The 26,005-nt window shown below is 45.6% G+C and overlaps 1 protein-coding gene and 1 non-coding gene across 2 annotated transcripts in view; one reads left to right on the top strand and one right to left on the bottom strand.

The window, feature by feature from the left end:
• The window catches only part of CPPED1 (calcineurin like phosphoesterase domain containing 1), a 226,309-nt gene that overhangs the window by 29,093 nt on the left and 171,211 nt on the right, over positions 1-26,005 (bottom strand). The window lies entirely within an intron of this gene.
• On the top strand, positions 19,013-19,089 carry TRNAA-UGC (transfer RNA alanine (anticodon UGC)). The gene has a single exon. It is a non-coding gene; the product is annotated as a tRNA-Ala (tRNA).

Genomic DNA, 26,005 nt, shown 5'->3' with positions numbered 1-26,005 from the left:
AACAGGTAGAGTCAAGATTCCAACACAAAAGCCTCTTCTCTTCCCACTGTGCCCTGCTGGCTCTCATCTGGTCTGGCCTTGCTTCCCGTGTGTGTGAAGTGGCTTCGTGATGTCCACTGAGATGACTCTGCAAGGTCACTGCTGGGTATTCAGGGCACAATGGACACAAAAGCTTCATGAGGCCAAAAAATAAGAACCACAGTGCCTTTGCATCTGCTGTGCCCTCAGTGACCTTGCAGAGTCATCTCAGTGGACACCATGAAACCACATCACACGCAGAGGAACCGAGGCCATCCTGTAGCAGCACAGGAAGGTGCGAGGTAGTCCAGGCTGTGTGCTCACCATTTCAACCCAGGGAGGAACTTTATAGGAGCATCAAATCAGAGAAGAGGTCATGATGAGACAGGAAGAGACTTCTAGAGATTTGGGAAAATTCTGGAGGGTACTCGAAACGTCCCAAAATCCATGGAATAGGGGTTTAAAAAAATTAGTCTTACCTAGAGTTTAAGGGGCTGGGAGACCTGCAACTGACTTTGGGGCTCTACATCAAAATATGTGTAAAGTTGATAAGCGGGGCCATTCTGGTTGAAATAGGAGGTGACAGGCCCAGGCAACTGCTGCTGCATTTCCCCCTTCACCCCCTAAATCACTAGACTAGATTAGGGTCTTTTTGCTTTGAGATTTGGTAATTATAATATAAACTCTACATGAGATGGAAACCACCTCCAGAGGGTGTGAGTAAGAGACAGGCACACCTGGGTCCTGCTCCCACCAAGAACCGTGCAGACCAAGAGATGATCGTCATCGTCAGCCAGCAGACTCCTGCGTGCCTCTGCCCTTGAACTCGAGGACTGAGGGACAGATTCTTGCTCATTTCCTTCCCATACCCTGCACCGCCCGCCTTGGTTCATGAGACATCTTCCAACGGCCAGTGTCTGGGGTAAACAATCCAAGAAGAGACTATTTTTTTTTTAAACACACGCACGTGTTTAATTTTCTATCGAACACACCATCCAAGTATCTCAGTATTCTCAGTATTTTCATCTTTCACCATACTTACAACTGGTGGTCAGTAGCATGGTTAAGGGCAAGTTATTTATATGACTTGAAATAATTGATCTGTGTTGATGTGCCATTCATCAAGACTCCAATAAGCCTGTCTTATTCTTATTCTCCCCACAGATAATAATTGTACATAGTATATGTGTGTATGTGTGTGTGTGTGGCGTGTATATATGTGTGTGTGCACACACACACACCTTTGATTCTGGGCCTATCTTTCTTTATGAAGTTTGCTCTTTCCAAACCCGCATTAAAAAAAAAAATTCAAAAAGCACTATACACCAGTATTTTGTAATCCGATGTCAGTACTTGGAAGACAAGTGTTCCTGTTATCATAATTCACTAATCCTAATTTGCTGACACATACTGGGTGTGTAACCCCAGAGCATATTACTTAATTTCTATATGGCTTAGTTTCAAGAAGAGACTTCAAAAAAAAAAAAAAGTCTCAGGATCCAAGCCGCCATCACGCATACTTGCTTTACTTTTTTGGGCACACGTACTAGTTTTTGACGAGGTTCTGCAACATCAGTTTGTAAACTGAAGTCAGCGATTCTGAAACTTAAGTGTTTATCTGCACAGACTAATCTCATGATGAGGGAGCCTCGGATTTCTCATGGAAGCAGCTCACATTTCACGGCCAGCCAACTTTGTTCACTCCAGGGCAGAAAACTCTAAGCGACCACGGCGTTGGTCTTTAACTACGTGCACGTCGTCTAAGAAAACGAGAGAAAGTTTACACATCTGTGTGGATGTGCCCCAACAGGAGGTACTCAGCGAGAAGAAGGAAAGAGCTGGCAACAAAGATCAAGGCTCTAAATGTGATTTGTCCATTTCCATCGTACGAGATTATGGAATAGTAATAAATAATAGTAACCACCAAAGCACCTCAAACTGGGTGTCTCAAACGCTAGAAACTTGCTCTCTCTCAGTTCTGGAGGCTGGAAGTCCAAGGTCAAGGTGTCTGCAGGGCTGGTTTCTTCTGAGGCCTCTCTTCTTGGCTTGTCTGACAGCCTCCTTCTCCCTCTGTCCTCACGTGGCCTTTCCTTTGTGTGCACACAGTGTTGGCGTCTCTTCCTCTTCTTATCAGGACGCTGGTTCTGTTAGATTAGAGCTCTACCCTTGTGACCTCCTTAACCTTAATTACCTCCTTAAAATCCCCATCTCCAAATACAGTCAGTCACACTGGCAGTTAGGGCTTCCACATGTGAATGTGGGGATGGGGGGGTGGGGAGGGACACAACTCAATCCATAACACATGGATTATCTTAACCATCCCCACTATCCCACAGGTAGGTACTATTATTGTCCATTTCACATTCTACAGACATGGTACCTGAGGGTCAAGTTACACAGTGGGATTTAAACCACGTGCTCTGAGTCCAGAGCCTGTGCTCTTGACCACTGGGTGAGCCTGCCGTTCACAGGTGCTAGTGCTCACTTCCTGTAAGCAGACCTAAGGAATCGATCCCTGGCAAGAGTACTCCTAGGAAGGTGCCTGGGCAATTCAGTGATGAGCAAATGTGAGGACCAGGAGTTAGGAAACGCAGGCTCTGCCTTCACTAAGGGGTTGGGACATTTGGAGGAGCTACAGAACAGTGTACTTATCTGTACCTGGGGGACACTGATCCCTCCAGTGCATGACTGTGGCCATCAAATCAGATGACACGTGTCAGAGCACTCAGTCAGAAGACATGTGCCAATATATTCCACTGTTATCCTCAATCTTAGCTTTTAAGAGTTCTCAGCACTGAGAATGACCTTAAGAACTCATCTGTGTCTAAACAAAGCCCCACTCAAGGTGTCCCTCATTACAGAAGAGGTAAAGGAGGTGAACCGACGAGTCAGCAGCATTGGAGATAATGAGCAGACCTGACACAGCACACAATTCCTTTGCCCCACAAAGCAGAAGACAGGGCCAAAGGCCAGAAAGCAAAGGAGAAGACGATGATTAGGGAGGATAAGAAAGAAGAGTGAATCTTAAAAATCTTGGTTTTTCCCAAGAAATCAAAACAGAAGAAATAAACAAGGACATAGTTGAGGAAATTATTTGGCCCTGAAGAATATTCTTAAGGTTTTTATATTATGAGGATAAAATAAATTCCGAAAATATCCAGGAAGATAAAATAAAAGTTAACCCACAATAGGCCACAATTTTTTTTTTCTGAAAAAAAAAATCATAATAGAACAAAATCTAAAGGATTTTGAGAGAAAAGGCCATGATGTAATAATTTTATGCCCAACCAAGCTGTTGTTCATGTTTAAAGCTGAGAAAAAGGCATTATCAGAATAAAAAGATAATATTAAAGAAAAAAATGAATAATAATTGGTGGTGATTAAGCCATTTGTATATTAAAACAATATTAAGCTGCAATAAATAGAGCAGTGTGAAATTAGAATAAGAATTAATCCTCCCACCAATAAAGCTGAATCAATAGCCTTAAAATGGACCCCAGTATAATTCTGTAAAAGAGACAATGCTAAGATTCACACTGTCTTTCTGCTACTTTTCAAAATTGTACTGAAGGCTGCAGTCTATGTAGTAAGAAGAACTATGAGAAAGGGAGATGCAAAGCTAATTATTTACAAAAGATATAATAGAAGGTGTTCCCTAGAAAATTCTAAGGGAACAAACTGATAGACTCTTTATAAAGTAACAGAGCAAAGTGGCCAGATATTAGACCAACATAAAAACAAGTAGAAGGTACAATAGGAAATTTTTTAAAAACTGAATAGCAACAAAACTTTAAACTTTAAGAAATAGATTCTTTATAAAGACAAATGGTCGATCTTTATGGAACAAGAGACTTCTATAAATGGGGTGCTATACCATGTTCATGAATGAGAGGATTCATGTCAGTCAGTTCTTCCCAAAATATTTTATAAATTTAATGCAGTCCCAATCAGAGTTCCAGGATTATTTTTCATATAATTTGACAAGCTTATTCTGAAGTTCAGAAGAAGAGCCAAGACAATTTGGGGTTGGGGGGGGACCAAAGAGAATTTTCTCTCACCAGGTACTAAAAATATATGTATTGCAAAGTTACGTGATACAAGCTGTTATGATATATAAAATCAATGAAGGAGCACATAGACCCAAGTAGAAATAAAGGCTTAATATATGTTAGATGAGGAGCAGAGACAGATAATAATTTGTGTCCATTTAGGGAAAAAAATAAGTTGGACCCTTACCTCATAAGAGATACAAAAGTAAATTTTAGTAAAAACCAAAACTATTAAAATATTACAAATGCTTGACTTTGGGCTTTAAGGACTTTTACAAAGACGATGTTTCAAAAGCCATAAAAGACGTAAGTTTGACCATACGAAAATGTCGTTTCTGCATAACAAAATAAAATGTAAACAAAATTAAAAGGCAAGTGGCCCTGAAGGTATTTTTAACATATAACGATAATCATTACCTAGAGAAAAAATATATATAATTTTGGGTAAAGAAAACCCTTTTTCACTGGTTAAAATAAATGAAAAGAAAACTAGGTAGTGGTTATGAACGAGCAACTCACAGAAGAGGAAATGCAAATGCCCAATGATCATATGAAAAGTTCAACTCTTTACCAATCTGTAAACGCAAATTTAAACAATGAAATAATGTTTCTACCTATTAAAGTGCCAAAAATGTAAATCTGATCATTACTTTCATACATCACTGGTGGTAAATTGCCACAACCATTTGAGAGCATTGTGGCAGTAAAATAAGTGTGTACCCTAGGATGGAGGTTTCCCACCTCCCCCTGGAGAAGCATCTGCCCACGTCAACAAGAAAACCTGAACACATGTGTCCATTGCGTTGTGTGTAACAGCAAAATCAGAAGACCACCCAAATGCCCACCACTGGGTGGATGGCGAGATCAACTCTGATGTATCTGTACCATAATACATTGTACAGCGGTTAGAAAGAGCATACTGATACAGCTCTGAGGTGGAAGTGATGAAAAAAGCAAGTTGAAGAACAAAATGTACATCATACTGTTGACACCAGAAATAAGAACAGATTCTAAGACTATGGATATTAATGCATAGGAAAAGGCCTGGGAAGGCACATTCCAAACGGATGACAGAGATCACGCCAGAGGAAGGGAAAGGAGGGGATGCCTGGGATCGCGGCTAGTGGTCAAAGACTTTATCATCTTACAAACCACCCCTTCCAAACAATCCAGCTTGTGAAGGATGCAGTTCTCTGAAAGGACTGAGAACAACTCACACTTGGTCAATATGTTTAAAGTCTTGAAAAGGATCTTGAGAAGTATCTGCTTGAATCCTAAGGAAATAGGCAACAGATGTGAGTGGGGAACCAGATTCACATGTATGAGCTTGGGTCTACTTAATTCGAGTAAGCCAATTTCTGGAGTAGAATATTCTGCTTATTCAAGTTCCTGGAGATCAACCTAATGAACTAAAAACTAATATGTCTTCTGGTGCCCAGTAACCCAGCATGCGTCCAGGTACAAAATCAGAACTCCCACATTCAATCCCAATGCCACCACTTCTGAACTGGCAATCTTTGGGCAAGTCTATGGTTCTGTATGCATAGAATGAGACAACATGGCAGGCTCCATCTACCTTCCTGGGTTGAGTCTTACATGAGATAATGTAAGCAAAAGTGCTATGAAAGCTGTAAAAACTATAAAGACATAAAATATGACACCGCCCCCCACCAAAAAAGCCAGACACCAGGAACAAGTATGCACATACTCATTGAGTAATTAAAAACTCATTTGAAAATAGCTGTTTTTCCTTCAGAATTTCTCATCAGTTCGATACCTCACACCACATTCTTTAAAAAAAAGTCCAGATGAAACAGTCAAATAGTCAAGATGAAACCATAAAAAAAAAAACCCCAACAATGTGGCTCTTGAACATAAAGGAAATATCTGACCACATAAAAACTTTAAATTCCTTTACATCGAATAATGTAAGCAAAAATCAAAAGGCAGATGACAAACCTCAGAAGCAACAGAGACCACATTTAACACAGAAAAATTACCCAAGCCAATGTGAAAAAGCACACATTCTCTAATAGCAAAACAGACATAAACAATTTCTACAATAATAAGCTAATAAACCCAAGAAAAATTTCACCTCAGGAAAGAAAAATTATCCAGAAGGAACCCTACTTCAGGATGATACCTGCACCCCAATGTTCATGGCAGCACTATTTACAATAGCCAAGACATGGAAACAGCCTAAATGTCCATCAGTGGATGACTGGATAAAGATGTGGTATATTTATACAATGGAATACTATTCAGCCATAAAAACTGACAACATAATGCCATTTGCAGCAACATGGATGTTCCTGGAGAATGTCATTCTGAGTGAAGTAAGCCAGAAAGAGAAAGAAAAATACCATATGACATCGCTCATATATGGAATCTGAAGAAAAAACATAAATACAAAACAGAAACAGACTCATAGACATAGAATACAAACTTGTGGTTGCCAAGGGGGCGGGGAGTGGGAAGGGATAGACTGGGATTTCAAAACTGTAGAATAGATAAACAAGATTGTACTGTATAGCACAGGGAAATATATACAAGATCTTATGGTAGCTCACAGAGGAAAAAATGTGACAATGAATATATATATGTTCATGTATAACTGAAAAATTGTGCTCTACACTGGAATTTGACACAACATTGTAAAATAATTGTAAATCAATAAAAAATGTTTTAAAAAAAAGAAAGAAAAATTAGAAACAAATGAGATACCCCTTTTGGCTACCAAATTGGCCAAAATTAAAAATAACAGTAATATTGTCAAGATATAGAAGCAATCTAAGTGTCCATCAACAGATGAATGGATAAAGATGTGTTTTATATTTTTATATATATACACACACAATGTAATATTACTCAGCCATTAAAGAAAAGAATGAAATTTTGCCATTTGCAACAACATGGATGGACTTGGAGGGTATTATGCTAAGTGAAGTAAGTCAGATAGAGAAAGACAAATACTGTATGATCTCACTTATATGTGGAATGTAAACAACACCCTAGTGAATATAAGAAAAAAGAAGCAGACTCACAGATACAGAAAACAAACTAGTGGTTACCAGTGGGGCAAGGGAGGAGGGGATTAAGAGGCACAAACTCCTATGTATAAAATAAAAAAGCTACAAGGACATATTGTACAACACAGGGGATGTAGCCAATATTTCATCATAACTATAAATACAGTATAACCTTTAAAAATTGTGACTCACTATACTGTAGAGCTGTAACTTATATAATACCATATATCAACTATACTTCACTTAAAAAAAAGAAAAACAGAATAAAAAAGTATCACTAATACTTAATGTTGCCAAAAATAAAGTAGGACAGACCCTTTAGAGCAGTGCTATCCGTATGCACCAGTGCAAACCACATATATAATTTAATACTTCCCAGGATCCATGTTAAAAATAAAAACAGGTGAAATTAATAATACACTTATTTAACCCAATACATATTGAAAGTGTTATTTAGCTTGCTATAAAGTTAATGAGATATTTACATTCCTATTTGGTGGAGTACTAATTCTTTGATAGGATATATTTTATACTTCCAGCATCTTAATCCAGAATGGAAATCTTATTTTAAATCTTGTAACATCTTCAGTTGAAAAAGGAGATTCAGGTACCCAAGTTGCACCAAACATACTTAAAGTTTTCCAGTAACTGAACTGAGCATCAGGTTTTAAAATTGACTCCAAATTAAAATGAAACTTCAGTTTCTCAGTCCCACTAGCCACACAGTGTCTGAAAACGCAGTTCTAGATTAAATCTGTCCACTTAGATCCACGTCCTGGTGGGGACGGGAGAGGCAGCTCTCCACTCAGCCCCCTGAAACCTGTCACACAGGCTCTGATCGATATCCATGTGTATTTCAAGACTCACACGCCTCCTGCAGGGGATCCTTCCCCAACATCCTTTTCCATTCCTGCTGTGACGCCTTCCCACGAGGCCCAAAGCCCAGCGCCCGCACGTCCTGAGTTCTTAGACCCTAGGTGGTAAATAACAACGGGAATAATAATAAAGCACAGTGGGTTCTATCTGCTGAGCAGACGGTGGCGTCAAGTGCCTTCCACTCAGTAACCTGCACCCCTCTTGTTTACAGACAGGGAACAAGCTTAGAAGCGTAACATGTTAGGGTCACACGATCAGTAAGTGGAAGAGCCACTCACCGCTGGAAACAGAGCTAACCCGCCCTAAACCCCACACTCTCTCCCCTTCTCCCTGCTGTTCTGCTGTGTGTTGAGGCTCCCTCCCCTGAGCAGGCACCCGCAGGGGCCCCCACGGCGGGATCAGGGGCATTGAGATGCCATCCACAGTGTTGCTTCTTCTCTGAGTACCGTTAGCCCAAACTGAGGGAGCCACCATGTGCGAGCCTACTGGGCGACAGGCCCCTTGCACTGGGAACTGTCATTTCCCCGCCTTATATAGAACGCTGACTTACCCAAGAGCAAACAGCTAGGAGGCGGGGCTGGAATTTCATCGGCGAGTCTGTGTTCCGTGTGACTAGCGATGCTTGGGCAAGCCTGTCAGGCGTGGTGCTTCTCCCCTGCCCCAGTCTCTGCCTCTCAGTTTATCTAATACTGGTCTCGGGTCTCTGGTCACAACCGAGTATAACCCATAACGTGTCAGGCAGAGCCTTGCCTCTCACCGCCGCATGCACTCCACGTATGCTGAACCATTTCAAAGGCATATCGGGGTGGATCGCTGAGCACCTACTGTGTGCTAGCACTGCGCTGGGCATGCACTTGTATTTTCACACCTAAGTCTCATAACAGCCCTACAGACTGGATGTCACCAATTGCATTTAACAGATTAGCAAACTAAGGCTATAAAGACAGAAATGCATCAAAGATCATAAAGCGAGTATGTGGATGGCAGAGTCGGGTACCAAACCACGTCCTAAAGCATGAGTTCACTCTCAAAGCTCACTCCAAACACCACTTTGGGGCCACCTATCACGAGAGTCAGGCTCTGAGTAGGCATGCAGGATAGAGGAATAGGACAGATGTGATCCCGAGTCACAGGAGCTCAGTCCCTAACAGGCAGCTCTGCCGATAAAACGCACTGATGCCCCATCTCCGTGCACGGCCTCCTCCACCTGCCATCCTCCCGCCCTGCTGCAGTTAGATGGGGGGGACCTCTGGCTGAGTCCAGCCTAGAAGCGCTAAGTGACAGTAAGGGGAGGTTGTCGACTCTAGGCTGAAGCACTTGGAAGATGAGACACAATCCTTAGCTCTCCTCACAGGCGGAGCACTGAGCGGATGGAGCTGGCCTGGACCCAGAGCCACCACCTGGAGTGCAGCAGAGTGATCTCACAGCGTGGGGGTGGGGCCTCGAGTATGAAGCCGATGAGGGGTTTGGTACAGCATCAGAGCCTAACACATCCTGATTAACACAAGGAGATGTATGTTCAGATATTTTAGAAGCAATTATAACTTACAGAAGAAAGGCATAATGAGAGATTTTAACAGGGAGGCTGATCTGGTCTTGCACAGAAGACAACGGTTGGTAATGGGAGGATTGAGCTGAGATTTGCAGGTAATAATGGCAGGTGATAGTCATTGAACATCACGATGTGTTCTTGGCAAAACAAATAAACAAACCCCACTGCCCTCACTGGCACTTAGACTTGAGAGGGGAGGAAACTGCCAAGCCAACAAATTAATAACAGCGATTTCTGATCCCCATAAGCCCTCGGAAGAAAATAAAACAGGGCAATTCAGTAGAGAGAGGATTATTTTATAAAGGGCCTGTGGGGGCTTCTTTGAAAAGCTGGCATCTGAACAACTAAAGAGCTGGGGTGAAGATACGCCAGGCAGAGGGTACTGGTGATGCAAAGGCCCCGAGGCAGGGATGTGCGCAGCAGGTTTGCAGAACTGCAGGCTGACCAGTGCCACTGGAGGGAGGGGGCGTCGGGCAGGTAGGCAGGGGTCCGAAAATCAGAGGGCCCTCTGGCCACGCAAGAGTTCAGGTTTCATTTGCAGTGCAGTCAGCTGCCTTTCGAGGTTTTAAGCAGGGGACCTGCATTAGGTCATCACATCTTTCGAAAATGTCTCTTGGATACCACATGGGGGAACCGGGGGAAGCAGGGAGACCCCCAGGGAGGTTGCACAGATGTCAGGAGAGGGGACTCCCTCCCAGGCCCTGGGAGTTGGGTGAGTTTACATGAGGTAAAGAAGGAAATGGTGTCAGCTGGGCTGGGCCCTCCCCAGCACCCTTGTTGGGGGGAGGGTCACATGGCAGTGTGTAGGCAGCAACCAGCCGCAGCCACAAGGTGTCCCACTCTAGGTGGGCTCACTGGGGACAGTAGCTCAGGAGCCCGTGGCCTGGGGGTTGTGCCCGGTCCCACCCACGGGACCCTGATCAGTCCTGGGAGTTCCCACAGACACGGAGCTGTGCCACTAGGCAGACTCGGATTAGGATCCTGGCCCCACCAGCAAGACACTCCAGCTCCATCCTGTGTCAAAGTGGAAATAATACCTGCCTCACAGAGGTCAGTGTTATGCAGGGCGCTCAGCCCAGAGCAAGCCCCCGGGACATCATAGCGACGACCGTCTGTGTCGGGGCTGAGACCCAGCCTGGTGGGTTACATGCACTGCCCACCCTCTTTTAGTGGAGAGATGTGAGGCCAGCAGAAGGGGCTGGACGGTCAGGAGACAGGTCTGTGTCCCTAGAGCCAGGACACTTGGGTTGGGACCTCACTGAGGGCTTTTATGCAGCTCACTTAAAATTGCTGAACCTAAATTTTCTCATCTGCGAAGTGGGCATAATATAGCAACTACGGCATACCTCATTTGACTGCACTTTCGATATTACAACAGTTTGCTTGCTTTAACACATGGAAGATTTAGGGCCACCATGTATCCAACAAGTCTATCGGCGCTAGTCCCCCTCCCCACCCCAGCATTTGCTCACTTCATGTCTCTGTGTGTCACATTTGGTAATTCTTACATTTCAAACTTTTTCACCATTATTATCTTTGTTAGGGTGATCTGTGATCTTTGATGTTACTGTTGCAAAAGTATGGCTTGCTGAAGGCTCAGATGATGGTTAGCATTTTTTAAGCAATAAAGTAACTTAAGTTATATACATTGTCTTTAAAGAGCTGCTACAGGACACATAGTAGATGATGACGGTACAGTATAAATATAACTTTTCTCTGCACTGGGAAACCAAGAAATGTGTGTGGCTCGCTTTATCACGCTATTTGCTTTATTGCAGTGGTCTGGAACCCAACCCACAATCTCGGAGGTCTGCCTGCACTTCCTTGGTTGATGAGAGCCCTTCATGAGGGGAACGCACAAAAGATGCTTACCACCTCACCCGGCTGTTAATAAAAAATTACAAGGATGAAAGGTAATGATGTTCTGTATGCTGTGAAATATTAAGCCATACATCGGAAGAGACCGTTCTAATGTCTGTTTCAATTTCCAGAAATCCCACTCTTATCTTTCTTACTCGGGACACTAAGGCAGTCGTTCTTAAGGGCAAGCCCCAGACCCACAGCATCACCTGGGAGGCGGACCAGCTTCATAGACGTGCAGGCTGTGCGTTCACGCCGGGTCCTACGCTCAGAAGGGACTGCTGCTTGGCTTCATGCCCCGCTGTCAGCATCTTGAAATTCTTCATTTGAACAAGCGGCCCTGCAGATTGTGTGGCAAACTCTGGGGCCCCACTCCAGACACCCTAAATCAAACCCTGGGCAGCGGGGGTGGGGGTGGCTGGCAAGCCATGGTTAATAAGAGTGATGCAGGTTACTGAGCCCACAGCCTGTGCCAAGCAAGCAGCAGAGGGTCTTCCTAGCCAGCTCCATCAGCTGTGCATAATTTCTGCGCGGGGGCAAAACCACAGGTCTACCCATTCGGGGGGGGAGCGGGACAGAGGGTTCTGGGGGCTTTCTGCTCCCAGCATCTGCCTCCCCTCTGCTGACACTGAGCGCCACCCAACCAGGGGCAAAGACAACACGGACTACTGATATCTCAGCCTCCCTCACTTCCAAAGGCCCCTTCCAAGACTCAGTAACTGATTTTACATCTATGACTCTGTCATCTTTTCTGAAAGAGGCCCACCAGGTCTTAAAAGCTTCAGACCCTGAAACGCCCAGACCTTCCGTGGTCTAGGCAGGCAGGTGGGATTATCTGAGCTGTGATGTTTCCGTTGCTACGTAACCATGAACAGTGCTTCTCAGACCCAACCCCTGCCCCTCAGCCCCCGCATGAGCATCACCTGGAGGGTTTGTTAAAATCCGGATTGCAGGGCCCCACCCTCCGTTTGTCAGCAGGTCTCGGCAAGGCCTGAGAATGTGTGTTTCTAACCGTCAACCAGGTACCACACTTTGAGAACCATTGGCTCTAGAAGGATTCCCTCCACCTCCACCTGCCCCTCATTCCCCAATGACATGTAGCTAACGCTGCTCCCTTGGCCCACTAACACCTTTGAGTTCTGCTTTCAAGGGGAAACCCCTGCTTGTCCACCCTCTCCGGGAAGCCCTCCCTGACCTTCCAGGCTGGACTTGGGGCCCTTGTTCAGGCAGCTCTACCCCTTTTCTCATTCTCAGGCTATATTTGGGTGGTCAGTTGCCCCCACTAGACCATGAAAACCGTCCTTTATCTGGATTCTCTGGTGCCCACCTCCACGCCTGCTGACCAACAGGAAGCCCACTCTCCTCTCCTTTGACTTATGATACCAGATTTCCGCCTGGGGCCCCACTCCCTCCCCAGCTAGGCTTCAGCAGGATGGATCAGAGGTTCCTCTTGGGAAAGGTGACTCTCTAATGATTCACTGGGAAGGACAACACGTGCCTTCATGAGGGGAGCCAAGCGGAGGCGCAGGTGCTGCAGGAGCTGGGGACGCAGAAACCTGTCTCCCAGGTTGAGTTATTGCCTGGGAGGGGGCGGCTGCTCCCAGCACAGCGGTGTCAGGAGCTGCTTCCTAATTAGGTCGCAGCCAGCGGAGGGGATGAAGGGACAGGGCTGCTGCCCTCCTTTCTTCGCTCCCCTCCACTCTCTGCAAGTGTGGAGCTTGCAGCTTAAAAAGCCTCGCTCCAGGACGTAGCCTCCAGACCCTTGTCCCTCTCCCAGCGATTCTGCCCGTCCATCCCTGCGACACCACAGGGGCCAGGGCTCCTCCTTTGCTTCCCCATCAGGTGCACAGGTCAGCCTTCATCCCCTCGGCCATTGCTGCCTTCCCACTGCTCTTGGCTTCCCCTCTCTGCCCAACCCTCTACCCGTCAGTCTCATCCCCAGAGTTGAGTGAAATGTCAGGGGCTGGGTCCCCTCAAGGGCATGGACACACATCTGAGGCCCCCAGGGCTGCCCCTGCCCCACCCATGTCCCCCTGTGGACGGAGGAGAGAAAGGGACTACTCCCCTCTCCGGCTTCCAGGGAGCTCCTCCTGGGTCGGTGGGATATCCGGAAGGGCCAAGCCGGGAGGGCTTAAGCCTGGCGGATTAAGATGGCCCACAGCTGATGGAGCCTTGGGCAGACCCTCGGGCCCCAGGGCAGAGCCTTGATCTCCACCACCTGGGTCAGATTCACCTGAGGTGCTGGGCAAACATTCCCGGTCACCCGCTACCCCAGACCCACCGAGTCGCAGCTGCTGCTGGTGGGGCCTGGGGATCTGCACGTTCACGAGTAACCCCGAACCCGCACACACGCAGGGGACTTTGAGGACCACTGCTCCGGGATGTCGATCCTTCTCCATCACTATGTGCAGATTTTCAGGCTCTTTATTACCAGGCAATCTGAGGGGCCTCAGCTGTGAGAGATTTTCTTCTTATTTCAGGTTTTATTTACTTGCATTGTCTTAATGAGCAAAGGCGGGGAATAGCACTCAGCTCTTACCAGGAGCCAGATGCTTTAGACAAGGAAGCAAAGCTATATGGTTACAAACCACCCTTTTAAGAATAGTGGTTCCTTCTGTTTATTCAAGTCTTGCATGTCCATTACAGGGAATTTGGAAACTACAGCAAATTATAAAAATGATAATCATCTACAATCCCACTAACTACAGATACCAATATTCATGGACATTTTGATATATTTCAGTCCAGTATTTTTCCTATGCCTATATTTTAACATAATTGAGAGTTTACCAAATAGTTTTTCTTAAAAGAAAAAAAAGCTTGATTAAGGTATAACTGACATACAGTAATTGCACATGCTTAATATGCATAGTTTAAAATGTTTTGACAATTGTGTACATGCATTCATGAAACCATCACCAGAAATCAGATAATGAACAGATCCATCAGTCCCAAGTCAATTTTTTAAACGGAGCTGTTCGTTTGGAATAATTTTAGATTCACAGAAAAGTTGCAAAGATGGCATAGCCCAGCTCCCCCTAACAACAGCCTGCATACCATGATACGTTTATTAAAACCAAGAATTTAATATTGGCACATTGCTGTCAACTCAACTACAGACTTGATTTGAATTTCACCAGCTTTTTCACTGACATCATTTTTTCTATTCTAGGATCCAAGTCCGGATACCAAATTGCATTTAGCATCTTATTAGCATTCTAGAGTGAAAAAAACTCTTCAAAAACACCTGATTTAAATGAGCGCCTCATTTTTCTTGGTATCAATTTGCTACAGTGCTTGCTTGACTTTCCAAGTTTTGCTCTTAGAAGTAATGTTGTCATGAAAATCTTTGTACCCAAATCTTTGTTCACGTCTTATGTTGCTTCCTAGGGATAGTTTCCCTTTTCCCCCCACCAGGCTTATTGAGATGTCATTGACATATAACATTATTTCCCTTGAACTCTAACTTGTAAGTGCAGGTCCTTTGATATATAACTTGCTTTGAATCCTCCCAAGAATGCTGTAATATACCTGAAACTAACATTGTAAATCAACTACACTTCAATTTGAAAAGAAAAATTAAAAAAAAATGTAAGATTCGGCAACCATCATAGTACTTGTTTCAGTGGCGAATCATCAGTGGAGGCTAACGTTAAAGAGTGAAAGTTTGATGAGGAACAGGATAGTCACATGGTCTCAAACTAACTCCCCACAGATTCCTGGCTGATTACAAAGGAAGGCGTAGCCACTCGACTGTGGAAAAAAACGGCGGGCACCACCTTAATCAAGTGATCAATGTTAAGGACATCAGAGTGAGACAAACCACACCATGAACCTCCTCCTCTGACATGCAAAGCAGAACACAAGATCTGGCTGAGAAAAACGTCAGGCAAACCCAAATCGAGAAACATTCTACACCATAATTGGCTTGCACTCTGCAAAAATGCCAAGGTCCTGCAAGGCAAAGGCTGAGGAACATTCTAGGTGAAAGGAGATGAAAGGGACATGACCACCAAACACAATATATGATCTAGGAGTTGGATGTAAAAGACACTGTTTGGAAAACTGGTCCATGGATTAGATAATAATACCCTGTCAATGTTAATTTCCTGTGATAAATATTTTCTATGGAAGAAGGGACATGGTCTTCCATCTATGAGCCATTCTAGAAAGACCCAATATTAGACTTTGATTTAAGTGTTAGGAGGCGTATTATGATGCTTTAGGATTCAAGCAGCTGAAAAGCATTATTAACGTCACCCAGGTGAGATGCTTCCATAAAGTCTTGGAGTTTTCAACTTACATAAAAGTTGCACAATTGTAACAAAGAACTTCCATACGCCTCTCACCCAGGGGCCTTATTCAAATGTTGATAACTGCCCCGATGATGTTCTTTAGGGCAAACACATCCAGTCCAGGATCAGGCGTTCTAGCCAAATTCCACACCCTTCTAGTCTCCTTCAATCTGGGCTGAATCAGGAAGAAAGGGTGGAGGGAGGAAGGAAGGGTGGGTACAGATTTTTAGAGCATCCTTTTGTTTTCTGAACCTCAAAGGTGTCTGAGTTGGAAAACTTAGAAAACACAGAAAAGCACAGAGAAGAAACTAACCTCAGAGTCACAAGTATTGTGAGACAAGTATTCACAGAGACAAGTATTGTTCACTCTTGGATGAGCCCCATTTTTGTTCTTTGACCATATTTGAGGCTACAGTGAATATATAACATTTTAGGAAAGCATAGCATCTCTTGGTAAGCTGCTAAAAATACAGATTTTTGCCTTGGCCCTATCCTGTCTACTAAGTCAGGGTCTGTGGGGCTGGGGTCCTGGCATCTGTATTTTTAACTAGATCCCAGGGATCCTGATGCAGACCCTAGTTTAAGAATCATTCTTTGTGTTCTGTGTTTGCTGTTTAATATATGTTGTAAATATGTCCCTTTACTGAAAGGAGGTCTTTCCAATCACTTATATGAGCATGCATTATTTATATTACCCAAATTATATCTTAAAATATCTTTTAAAGGACAGCCAGCCTCCTTATCCTAGTTAATAACTTGTGTTAGAGGATCGACCTAGAGGTGGCCTCAGAACAGGGACCGAGGGAACATCTGTGGAATCTCAAAGAGACAAGGTGGATCCACATATCAGGAAATGGGTGAAGGAGATCTTGCCCCAGAGACTCTCACCATTTGGGGGAAGGAGTGAGCTGGTGACATTGCAATAAATGAATGAATGAATGTTAACGAAACATTAGCGGGGGTAGGAAGGCAGCGATTTGGAGAGTGTGCAGGTGCTGGGCCCGGCCTGGAAATCCCAGGTGATTCTAATGGGGCTTGACAGCTCCTCCTAATAGAGTGGGGGAGCAAAGGGAGGTCCGCTGGGACGCGACGCATCTGTCACCGGCCCCCACTGCAGGGGGAGGTTTGTGTGCTGAGCACGTAGAACGCCGAGCCCCAGCCCTGCCAGGTCCAATCCAGAAGTTTCCAGACCGGCTCCCAGATCACTGGGCTTCTCCCTGCTTCCTTTGTGTAGCCCACACCATTGTCCTTTCCCACTGCCGACTCCTCCTCCTGGGTTTATGAAGTGGCTCCTGTGCCTTGAAGCCCACGTGTCCAGTCGAATGTGGTGGTTATGCGTGTAAGCTCCGAGGACAGAGACAGCACGGTTCAAGACCTGCCTCCGCCACCTACTGTGTGGCCTTGGGAAACAAACCCAACTTCTCTGAGCCTTCCTTGCCTCATCTGAAAGATGGCGTTAACAATAATATTTATCTGTCTTAAGGGGCTGTGCATATTAAATGAGATAATCCCTAGTAAGAGCTCACTCAATATCAGCTATTTATTTCATTGACATTTATCAAGCACCCTGGCCCGGGCCAAATCCTTTGCTAAGAAATGAGGATGAAAATTTGTTTAAAGGTGAAACCATCTTTCCTCTGAAGTAATTCACAGTTTAACAGGAACAGGATCATATGTAATATTTAATAGTTTTTTTCTGAAATGCTTACAGATTTATCATCTTCTCTAATTTTTATTATAATTCTATGAGTAGCTATGATTATTCATATTTTATAGACGAGGAAATTAAGGTTCAGAGAGGAACAGAGCAGTGGGCGTGGGTGGAAAGGAGGCTTCTGGGAAGAACACCCCTGGGTTTCTCCTCTCCTGTCTCACCGCACTTCACTTCGGACGCCAGGTGTGTGGGTTTTTCACACATCAAGCTGTTCTCGGCAACACCAGCCAGATACCCCACGACCTACCTCTGACACTACTCAAAGTTAGTGCAGACCCCACAGGTTAAAGGGCCCATCCCACGAGGCTGCCCCCGACACACACTTTGGACACCAATCACAAGTGGTAGGTCTCCAGGTTCCCCGCAACTTCTGTCCGACGTGGCTGCAAACTGGAGGTTCCCAGGACCCCCTCCTTGGATTTGATCATCTGCTGGAACAGTTCTCAGAATTCAAACAACGGATGGTGGGTGGCATCACAGGGACACGGCCCATTTAGAGGCTGAGAGATGCTGGAGTGTGTGTGGGCCAGATACACGTGACCCTGAGATCCCCACAAAGCCTCCTCTGGCCCTGGACCAAGTTCTAGGTCACGGGCTTTTCTGAGCCGGAGGGCTGCTGAGGGCCCTGGCAGGCATGCCAGCTGTGTGTTTCCTGCTTGTCGATCCTCCAATTCTCTTCTGAAAAGTGGTGCAACAGTTGTCGGGCTGCAAGTAACAGAATGCCTGGCTACAAGTGGTCCAAAGGACAAGGACGTTTATTATGTCCTTGAATGAGCGGCCCCGGGGGTAGGTGGTTCCAAGGCTGCTCAATTCAGCCCTGGATGATGTCGATATGGACTCTGGGACAGTTTCTCTGCAACTTGTGTTTACCCTTTTCTGAGGGTTGCGTAAACACCACAACCTCATGATGCCCAAAAGCGGGCGGGGAGGGAGGGAGGGAGAGGTTCTCTGGGGACACATCCTTCTTTTAACCAGGGAGGACGGTCTTTCCGCAGAGCCCCAGCAGACGTCCGGTTACATCTCGTTAGCCAGAGCTGCGTCATGTGCCCCCGGGCTGGCATTTTCACTGTAAGGTTCTTCACCTCAAGCATTTTTGCCACGAAGTTTTCACCACACAACTAGTTGGCCATAAGGCAGTTTTGCCGTGAAAGATAACCTGCTGACAGTGTGTTCTGACAGTTCGGTTTTCAAGTGGTTGAAGTTCATTATCACCTCTTCCAGTCTGTGACGTAACTGATGGATTTATGGGGCTGCAGATGAGGGTTTGCCCCAAGAGCCGGTTTCTTATTTTGAAACACAGTACAAGGGAAGAGAAAGAGGCCCTAGAAGGCCCAGAGTTGAACCCACGTGTCCCACAGAACTTTAGAACGTCCATCAGTGGATGTGTGACAATATGCCAAGGACACAGTGTAGAAAGTTTTTGCGACACACTACAAAGCTCAGTTACAAATATGAACCCTAGTGTTTGGAAACTGATAGCCTCTCAACGAAGGAAGAAATTTTAGTGAAAAAGTGTGATGCTCAACGGGGAAACAAATCAACGAGCAAAAAAAGTATACTATGAACAAAAGACTTGGAAGACAGATGCTTTGGTACAACCCACAAAATAAAACCTACGGGGGGTTGGTATAGCTCAGTGGTAGAGCACATGCTTTGCATGCATGGGGTCCTGTGGGTTCAATCCCCAGTACCTCCATTAAAAAATAATAATAATAATAAAATTTGTTTAATAAAATAAAAATCCTTAAATAGAAAAAAAAGATCAGTCGTTTGCACACTATTGCCATGAAATCAATGCACATTTTAAATGTATTCAAATATTTTGTACTTTGCAATGAAATCTTTTTAATTTTGTTAATTATTTCTCATGTTTCATAATGTCCCCTTTAACGTCCCTCTCTTATTTTTTGTTATTTTGTCTTTTATGGCAAAATTGCCTTATTAGCTGTTCAGTGAAAATATTTGCAGAAAAATTGCCTCAGCAAAAGTGTCTGCGGCAAGGATGCTTATAGCAAAAGTACCTGGAACCCACATGCTCATGCCTGGACCGATCGCTGGGTGCTGCCAACCTCGTCAAAGGCCGTTGTCCCCACAGCGGCTCCTTTCTGTTCTTTGAATGACATGGTTCCCTCCTGCTATGGGCCATTTACACGGAACAGTTCCTATGTCTGGAGCGGTCTCCCCCGTTAATAACAATGCAGACTTCATATTTCAGTTTTTCAAGGAATTACTGAACCTCTCTCTGCCTCACTTTCCTCCTCGGTTAACTGCAAATTATATCATTTACTTTTTCTTTATCTTCCACAATTTGGTGGGGAGACTGTGCTCAGCTGGGTGGTTCCTCAGCTGATCTCACTTGGTCTCATGCAGTTGCCATCAGACGGTGGCTACGGTGGTTGGGACAAGATGGCCTCACTCACGTGCCTGGTGCCTTGGAGGGGACAGCTGGAAGGCTGGTGTTCCTCTCTCCTCGGGTGGCCTTTTCATATGACTTGGGCTTCTTTACCTGATGACTGGATCCCCACAAGCACAAAAGTGCCAGGTCTTCTGGAGGCTCGGACCCAGAACTGGCATGCTGTCACTGCTGCCATGTTTCACTGGGTCAAAATGAGTCACAGGACCACCCCAAACTCAAGGAGAGGGGTCTAGGCCGGGTTTGAACACTGAGAGGCATGGGGCACTGGGAACTACCTTTGAAGACTTGCTACTCCATCATTTTACAGGCCACCGAAAGGGAATCAGTAGCTTCCAGGACAGGCAGAAAGCAGTCCCTTAAATTCACTGACATCATGAGATACACTTAGCCGATTGGATAAGTATGCTAAAGGCACATTTCTCCTAACCCGACAAGACAATGTTCTGTTCTCCAAGAGCAGACAATTAAAATAACCACTTAGCCTTTTCTTTATGAGAGCTCAACATTGAAAGTCCTTACTCAAAGAATTGATTTTCCCTTTTCTTGATCTTGAGACACAGCAGTGATAGTGAAAGGGCACTGGAACAAGGGTCAAGGTCACGCATTATACCCCCAATTTGCTAACTAAGTAGGAAGGGTCAAGGTGGTGTATTACAACCCCAACCTGGCAGCTAAGTAGCTAAGTTCACAACATCTCTTGCCCTTTTGGGGCCCAGCCTTTCCTCTGGGACAGGTTTCCTCCACTTTGGGGCTTGCACCACCCAAGGGGCAGAAACAAATTTCTCATGATACGTTACATGATTTTAGGTGGCCTACCCTCACGGCATACAGGAACATCCAGTCACTTAGAGACAAAGTTATTTCATGTCTAACTCTTTCTCAGTCTTTCTGCCTGCATCAAGGAGAAAGCCACTGCTGGGGGCTGGTGCGTCTTTAAACCCTCCAGCATGTGGCGGAGGCGCCAGGATGAATCAGACAAGCTGCTCTAACAAACAACTTAGTGACTTAATAAAGACTTATTTCCTGCTCCAGCCAGTCACTCAGGCACCCAACCTCCTTCCATCTTGTGGCTCCACCAAGCCCCAGGCCCTGGAGTCTTCCTTATACCTCTGCATCCAGCTGGCGGGCAGAGGAAGAAAAGTAGCGTGGAGGATTCCTGGGCCTGGGAATGGCTTGTGTGGTCCCTTCCTCCCACATTCAGTTGGTTCAAAACCACCACGGAGCCTCACTTAGAAGCAGGGGGGCTGAGAGGTGAGAGAGAGAACACTGATACTGGAGAACCACTACCCAGTCACTGCCAAACTTGCCAGACTGTGGACCAGAGCATTCTGGAAGCAACCGGATCTTGAGAGAATTAAATTACATAATATGGCTTCTGAGCCAGCATGGTCATGCCTGCTGTTACCTTCTCTTTACAGGAAGTGCTCCTGGCTTCCCCCATTTCAGTTGGTCACGTAAAATTTCCTTATTAAAGAGATACCTCTTAAAGTGAGTAAACGGTGCAGTAAACAGTGTGAAGATACACGAATGTCTGACGCTTGGGAAACATGGGTCCAAGGCGGCGCTGTCCAGCGGAACTTTCCACTGTGATTGCAATGTCCTGGTCTGCACTGTCCAGCGTGGCAGCCACTAGCCATCTGTGACTCCTGAGCATGTGGCTAGCATGACTGAGGAACTGCATTTAAAATATTGCCTTAATTTTACTATATAAGGCAATTCAGATCTAGGGTGATCACTATGATTGACAATGAATGTTTGGAAGGCATTGAAGAGACTTCGGAGGGTAGCAGTGCTGCTATAGATTATGAATGTCTGGCACGGGGCTGGAGGGGAAGCGATGGTAAGAGTGCCTCTTACGGCCATCACTAGAGGTAGATTTTCTCCCAGCGTCTTTCCAGCTCTAACATTTCAGAATGACACATTCTTCCCTAAACCGTCAGTAGAACTCGGCCCCCCCTTAATGATCTGTCTAACCCAGGATGTGAGGGGAATATTTGGTCCTAATCTCTGTTTTCCTTTTAAAACCTCGTGCCATCTGCCTCTTCCCTGATAAATGTAGACTACTGACGGAGGGATTCACTTGAAAGTATTTACCCTTATCCACAGGCATTTGCCCCGAAACCAATGATTTCAGGCTTGTGAGATGTGAGTCACCTTCTCTTTTTCCCCAGAAAGACACTGAAAAGCCACCCCTTCAGAGGCGAGGGGGTCATTACCAACGGGAAGGGGAAGGACCCCTTCCGTTTAATGTGTGGCTGACAGTGGGATGCTGGAAATAGCCTTTTATCATGTGGCTGCGGAGGAGCGGCGGGCTGTCCCGGGCTTTGGCTGTCTTGGAGAGGAATCCACAGGTTCCCCTGCAGAGAAAGGAGGCGGGGCGTGGGGCAGCACCCTCCCCAGAGTGTCAGGAGGGCTGGCAGCTCTCCCTCAGCCCTCCCGCAGTGTCCCTGCCAGGCATGGAGGGACCGCCGGTCTAGGGGCTGACCCTGGTTGCCATTTCTGACAGCTTTATAATTACACTCTCCACCCGTCAAATTACCGGTAACCTTTTGATCTTCTCGTTGGGGGAGTGTGTGTGTTTTATCTTAGCCTGATCGTCTCATCCTCGTTTTCTTTTCTTTTCCTCTCTGGTCTTACCATCATTTAAACCACAACCCTGGATTCTCAAGGCCAACTTGGTTTCTCTTTCCTTCTGCTTTTTCCTATTACTGAATTACCTTGAGTAAGCCCCATCACCTTTCTGACGCCAGTTTCCCATCAGCGAAATAAAATGTTTTGATTGGATCGTAAACACTTTCCTGCCTCCAGAACTGTGAGAAATAAATGTCTGTTGTTTAAGGCACCCAGTTGGTGGTCACTGGTTGCATCAGCCTGAACTAAGACAGTGAGGCAGGGGCCGGTCTCCCAGCTTGGCCAGTTCCTACTCCTGCTGTGGGCCGGAGAACAGAGCGGGGAGAACACTGGACTTTGGGGTTTAAATACTTGCTCTGACATACATCGTCTGCAGACTCTGGACAAGTTATCCTCTGCACCTGTAAGCTCAGTGTGAGAGCAATGACTCCATAAACTCTTATGAAAATGAAATAGGCTCTGTATGTAAAGCTCAGAGCACAGAGCCTGCAGCCCCAGAACTGCCCACTGACAGCTGTTAAGTTCCTTCGTGGGGGTGAAAGAGATCTGAGTTCTGATACCTTTTTTTTTCTCAATATTTTTAAATAAAAAATTTCAAATATAACAAAATGCTGTAAAGGTCTTACAGTGAACACGCATATACCCACCACCTAGATTCTACCCTTAATGTGTTGCTTTTATTTGCTTTATCACGTCTCTAGCCACCCATCCATGTCTTTCTCCACCCGTTGATCTACCTGATTTTTGTTACATTTCAAAGTAAATTTCAGGCATCACATCCTTCATACATTTGGCCCCTAAACACTTCAGCATGCATGGCATTAATGAGAGTCCAATGTGTTTTTTTGCAGCTCTTACCTCTTTCAATGGACAATCTACATATAATGAAATGTGCAGATCTCAAGTGTACATTCACTGAGTTTTGAGAAAGGCATACACCTGTGCGATTTAAACCCCCTATCAAGATGTGGAATATTGTAATCCCCCAGAAAGCTCTCTCATGCCCCTTCCCAGTCAGTTCCTGGCCCCACCCCTAGAGGCAACGGTTGTCCTTATCTTCACTCTGGATTAGTTTTGCCTGTTCCAGAATTTCACATGAAATGGAATCACGTAGTAGACACACCATGCATACTCTTTCGTGTAAAGCTTATTCACTCAGCATCGTGTTTGGGGGATTCGTACTGATAATTTCTTATCACAGCATGTATTACTCAGCCTAGGCCACCAAACAAAACACCGTGGACTGGTTGGCTAGAATTACAGAAGTGCATTTCCCCACAGTTCTGGAGCCTGGAAGTCTCAGGGTGCCTGCGTGGTGGGTTTCCCAGTAAGGGCTTTTTCACTGGTTTGTAGATGGCTCCCTTCTCGCTGTGTCCTCCTCACATGAGCGAGACAGAGAGAGAGAGGGGGAACTAGCCTCTGGTCTGTTTTTCTTTTCTTATAAGGACATTAAACCCACCACGAGGGGTCCCAACGTCATGAGCTCTTCCACACCTAATTACCTCCCAAAGGCTCCACTTCCATGTACCATCACACTGGGGCTTAGAGATTCCACGCGTGAGTTTTGGGAGGATACAAACATTCAGTCCACTGCACAACACTCAGGATTTCCTTTCCAGATCCAGACATCTCTTGAAACAATCAACTGCCAGAACAACTGATCTGGCTCTCCCCAGACGAAAGATATCAATGAAGAGAAATATTGTTATGCTATCAAATAGCTTATCGTGAACCAGGGCATCCACTCGTAAGCTGTAGAGAGGAAAGATTTTGAAAAATATTAAAGTTTCTATTCTATTTGGCAGGATAAAAGCCACCCGAGTGGCAACCTCATGACAAAATAAAAGCACCCAGGGATTTTCATCTTTCACATGTTCAAGTAGGGCTGGGAGGCTGCTTGGCAATCGTTGCATGATGGCATGAGGGTTTCGGTCACACGTACAAGCCAGTTTACATAATGGACATCCAGGACGGGGAGTCCATCTCACTTGCCCATTGCTGTGTCTTGGGACCTGGAAGAGGGCCTGGAGAGCAGCAGATGCTCAGTAAACACCTGCAGTACTTACTGAGAGTCACAAATGAGTGTCTGTGAAGCACTGGCTCATTCCCCCAGATAATATAGTGCTGAACTTCTGACATCCCTCCATGAGTCTGTGCTATCTCCTGATCAGCCGGGGCACATCACCCCCTCATCAGGTCTACAATCCCCTTCAGCTCGGGCTGAAGTTGCAGAGGGTAGAGTGGAGAAGAAAATGGGAGGTGAGGTCAACATGTGGGATGGTGTATTAATCAGGCTTCTTTTGGCTTACAAACAACAGAAAACTGGCTTATGCAAAGAAAGGACGTTGTTGGCTCATTTAACTGAGCAATCAGGTACTGATGGGCTTCAGGCATGGCTAGACCCAGGGGTTCATTTTCAGTCCTTACCTCTTGTTTCCTGTTCTCTCCCTTTCTCCCCCCTTTCTCTGCTCTAGCTTCATTCCCAGGTAGGTTTTCTCCTCGGTGTGGCCCCTAGAAGAAAGAGAGTCTTTCCTCCCACTATTTCCAGCAAGATTCCTGGGATTATGTCTCCTTGGTCTAACCTCCTGGGTTACCTGGCCCCCTCTGGCACCCTGGCACCAGAACATGGCACTCTGATACATCACATGCACTTCTTTCCTCACCACGGCAAAGCCCAGAATGGAACCAACTTTACCTAAACAATGTAGACTAAAGTAGGGGAGAGGAGACCCCCCCAAAGTAAAATCAGAAAGGGCAATGGATGCCGTGCAGGTATAAGGAACAGACGTCAGTGGTATGTGGGTGGTTCACGTGGCCACTAAGTCCCCCTGGGTGAAGGTTAGATTTGGGGTGGACAGAGAGACTGTTAATAAGGTCCCAAAGCCGTCCATAAAAGAGGGATGAGTTGCCAGGAGATTGGGAGATGATTTCAGTGAGAATGAGACATGAGGTCTATCCCCAGCACAGAGCTAGTGGTCAAGAATTTGAGGCACAGATACACAAATGAGTGAGAGGCAGTGGGGGAGGGTGGTTTGGACTACACATTGGGTAACTGGGAGCACACAGTCTCTAGGCAATTGGGGGGGGATGGGTGAGGGGACAGCTCAGTCAGCCAAGTCAGAGGGGACAGGGGTAGTCAGAGCTCAGAGAAGAGACTGAAAACGTAGTGGGGGTGCTTGGGGATTGACCCAAAGAGTCAGGAAGGCCACGTAAAACCTGGAACGTGCCCCCTCGATCTTCTGGTGGTACACGGCTTCTCTCCTACAGACCCCCTGACTGTAATTAACCTTGTTAAAAATCATTACCTCTTCAAAGCTCAGTGGAGTCCTGCTACAGGGGAATCCAAACGAGTCCCTTGCTCTTTTTCATTTTAAACAAAAGCGCATTGTGAAATCTATCAGTATCCATCAATGTTTGTATCTGCTCTAATCCCGTAGGCATTGAATGGTTTTCCTTTCTGCTGGGTTTGATTTCATGACAATAAATCATACCCAGGGGCACAATGATTATTCTGATGCTTTGATTTGAATTTCTGAGACTTGGCAAAATTCATCCCAAAGCAAAT

This window comes from Vicugna pacos, chromosome 18, assembly GCF_048564905.1.
Source record: "Vicugna pacos chromosome 18, VicPac4, whole genome shotgun sequence".
NCBI classification, from domain to species: domain Eukaryota; kingdom Metazoa; phylum Chordata; class Mammalia; order Artiodactyla; family Camelidae; genus Vicugna; species Vicugna pacos.
The sequence above is the reverse complement of the archived record's forward strand: the minus strand, read 5'-3'. Positions and strand labels throughout refer to the sequence as shown.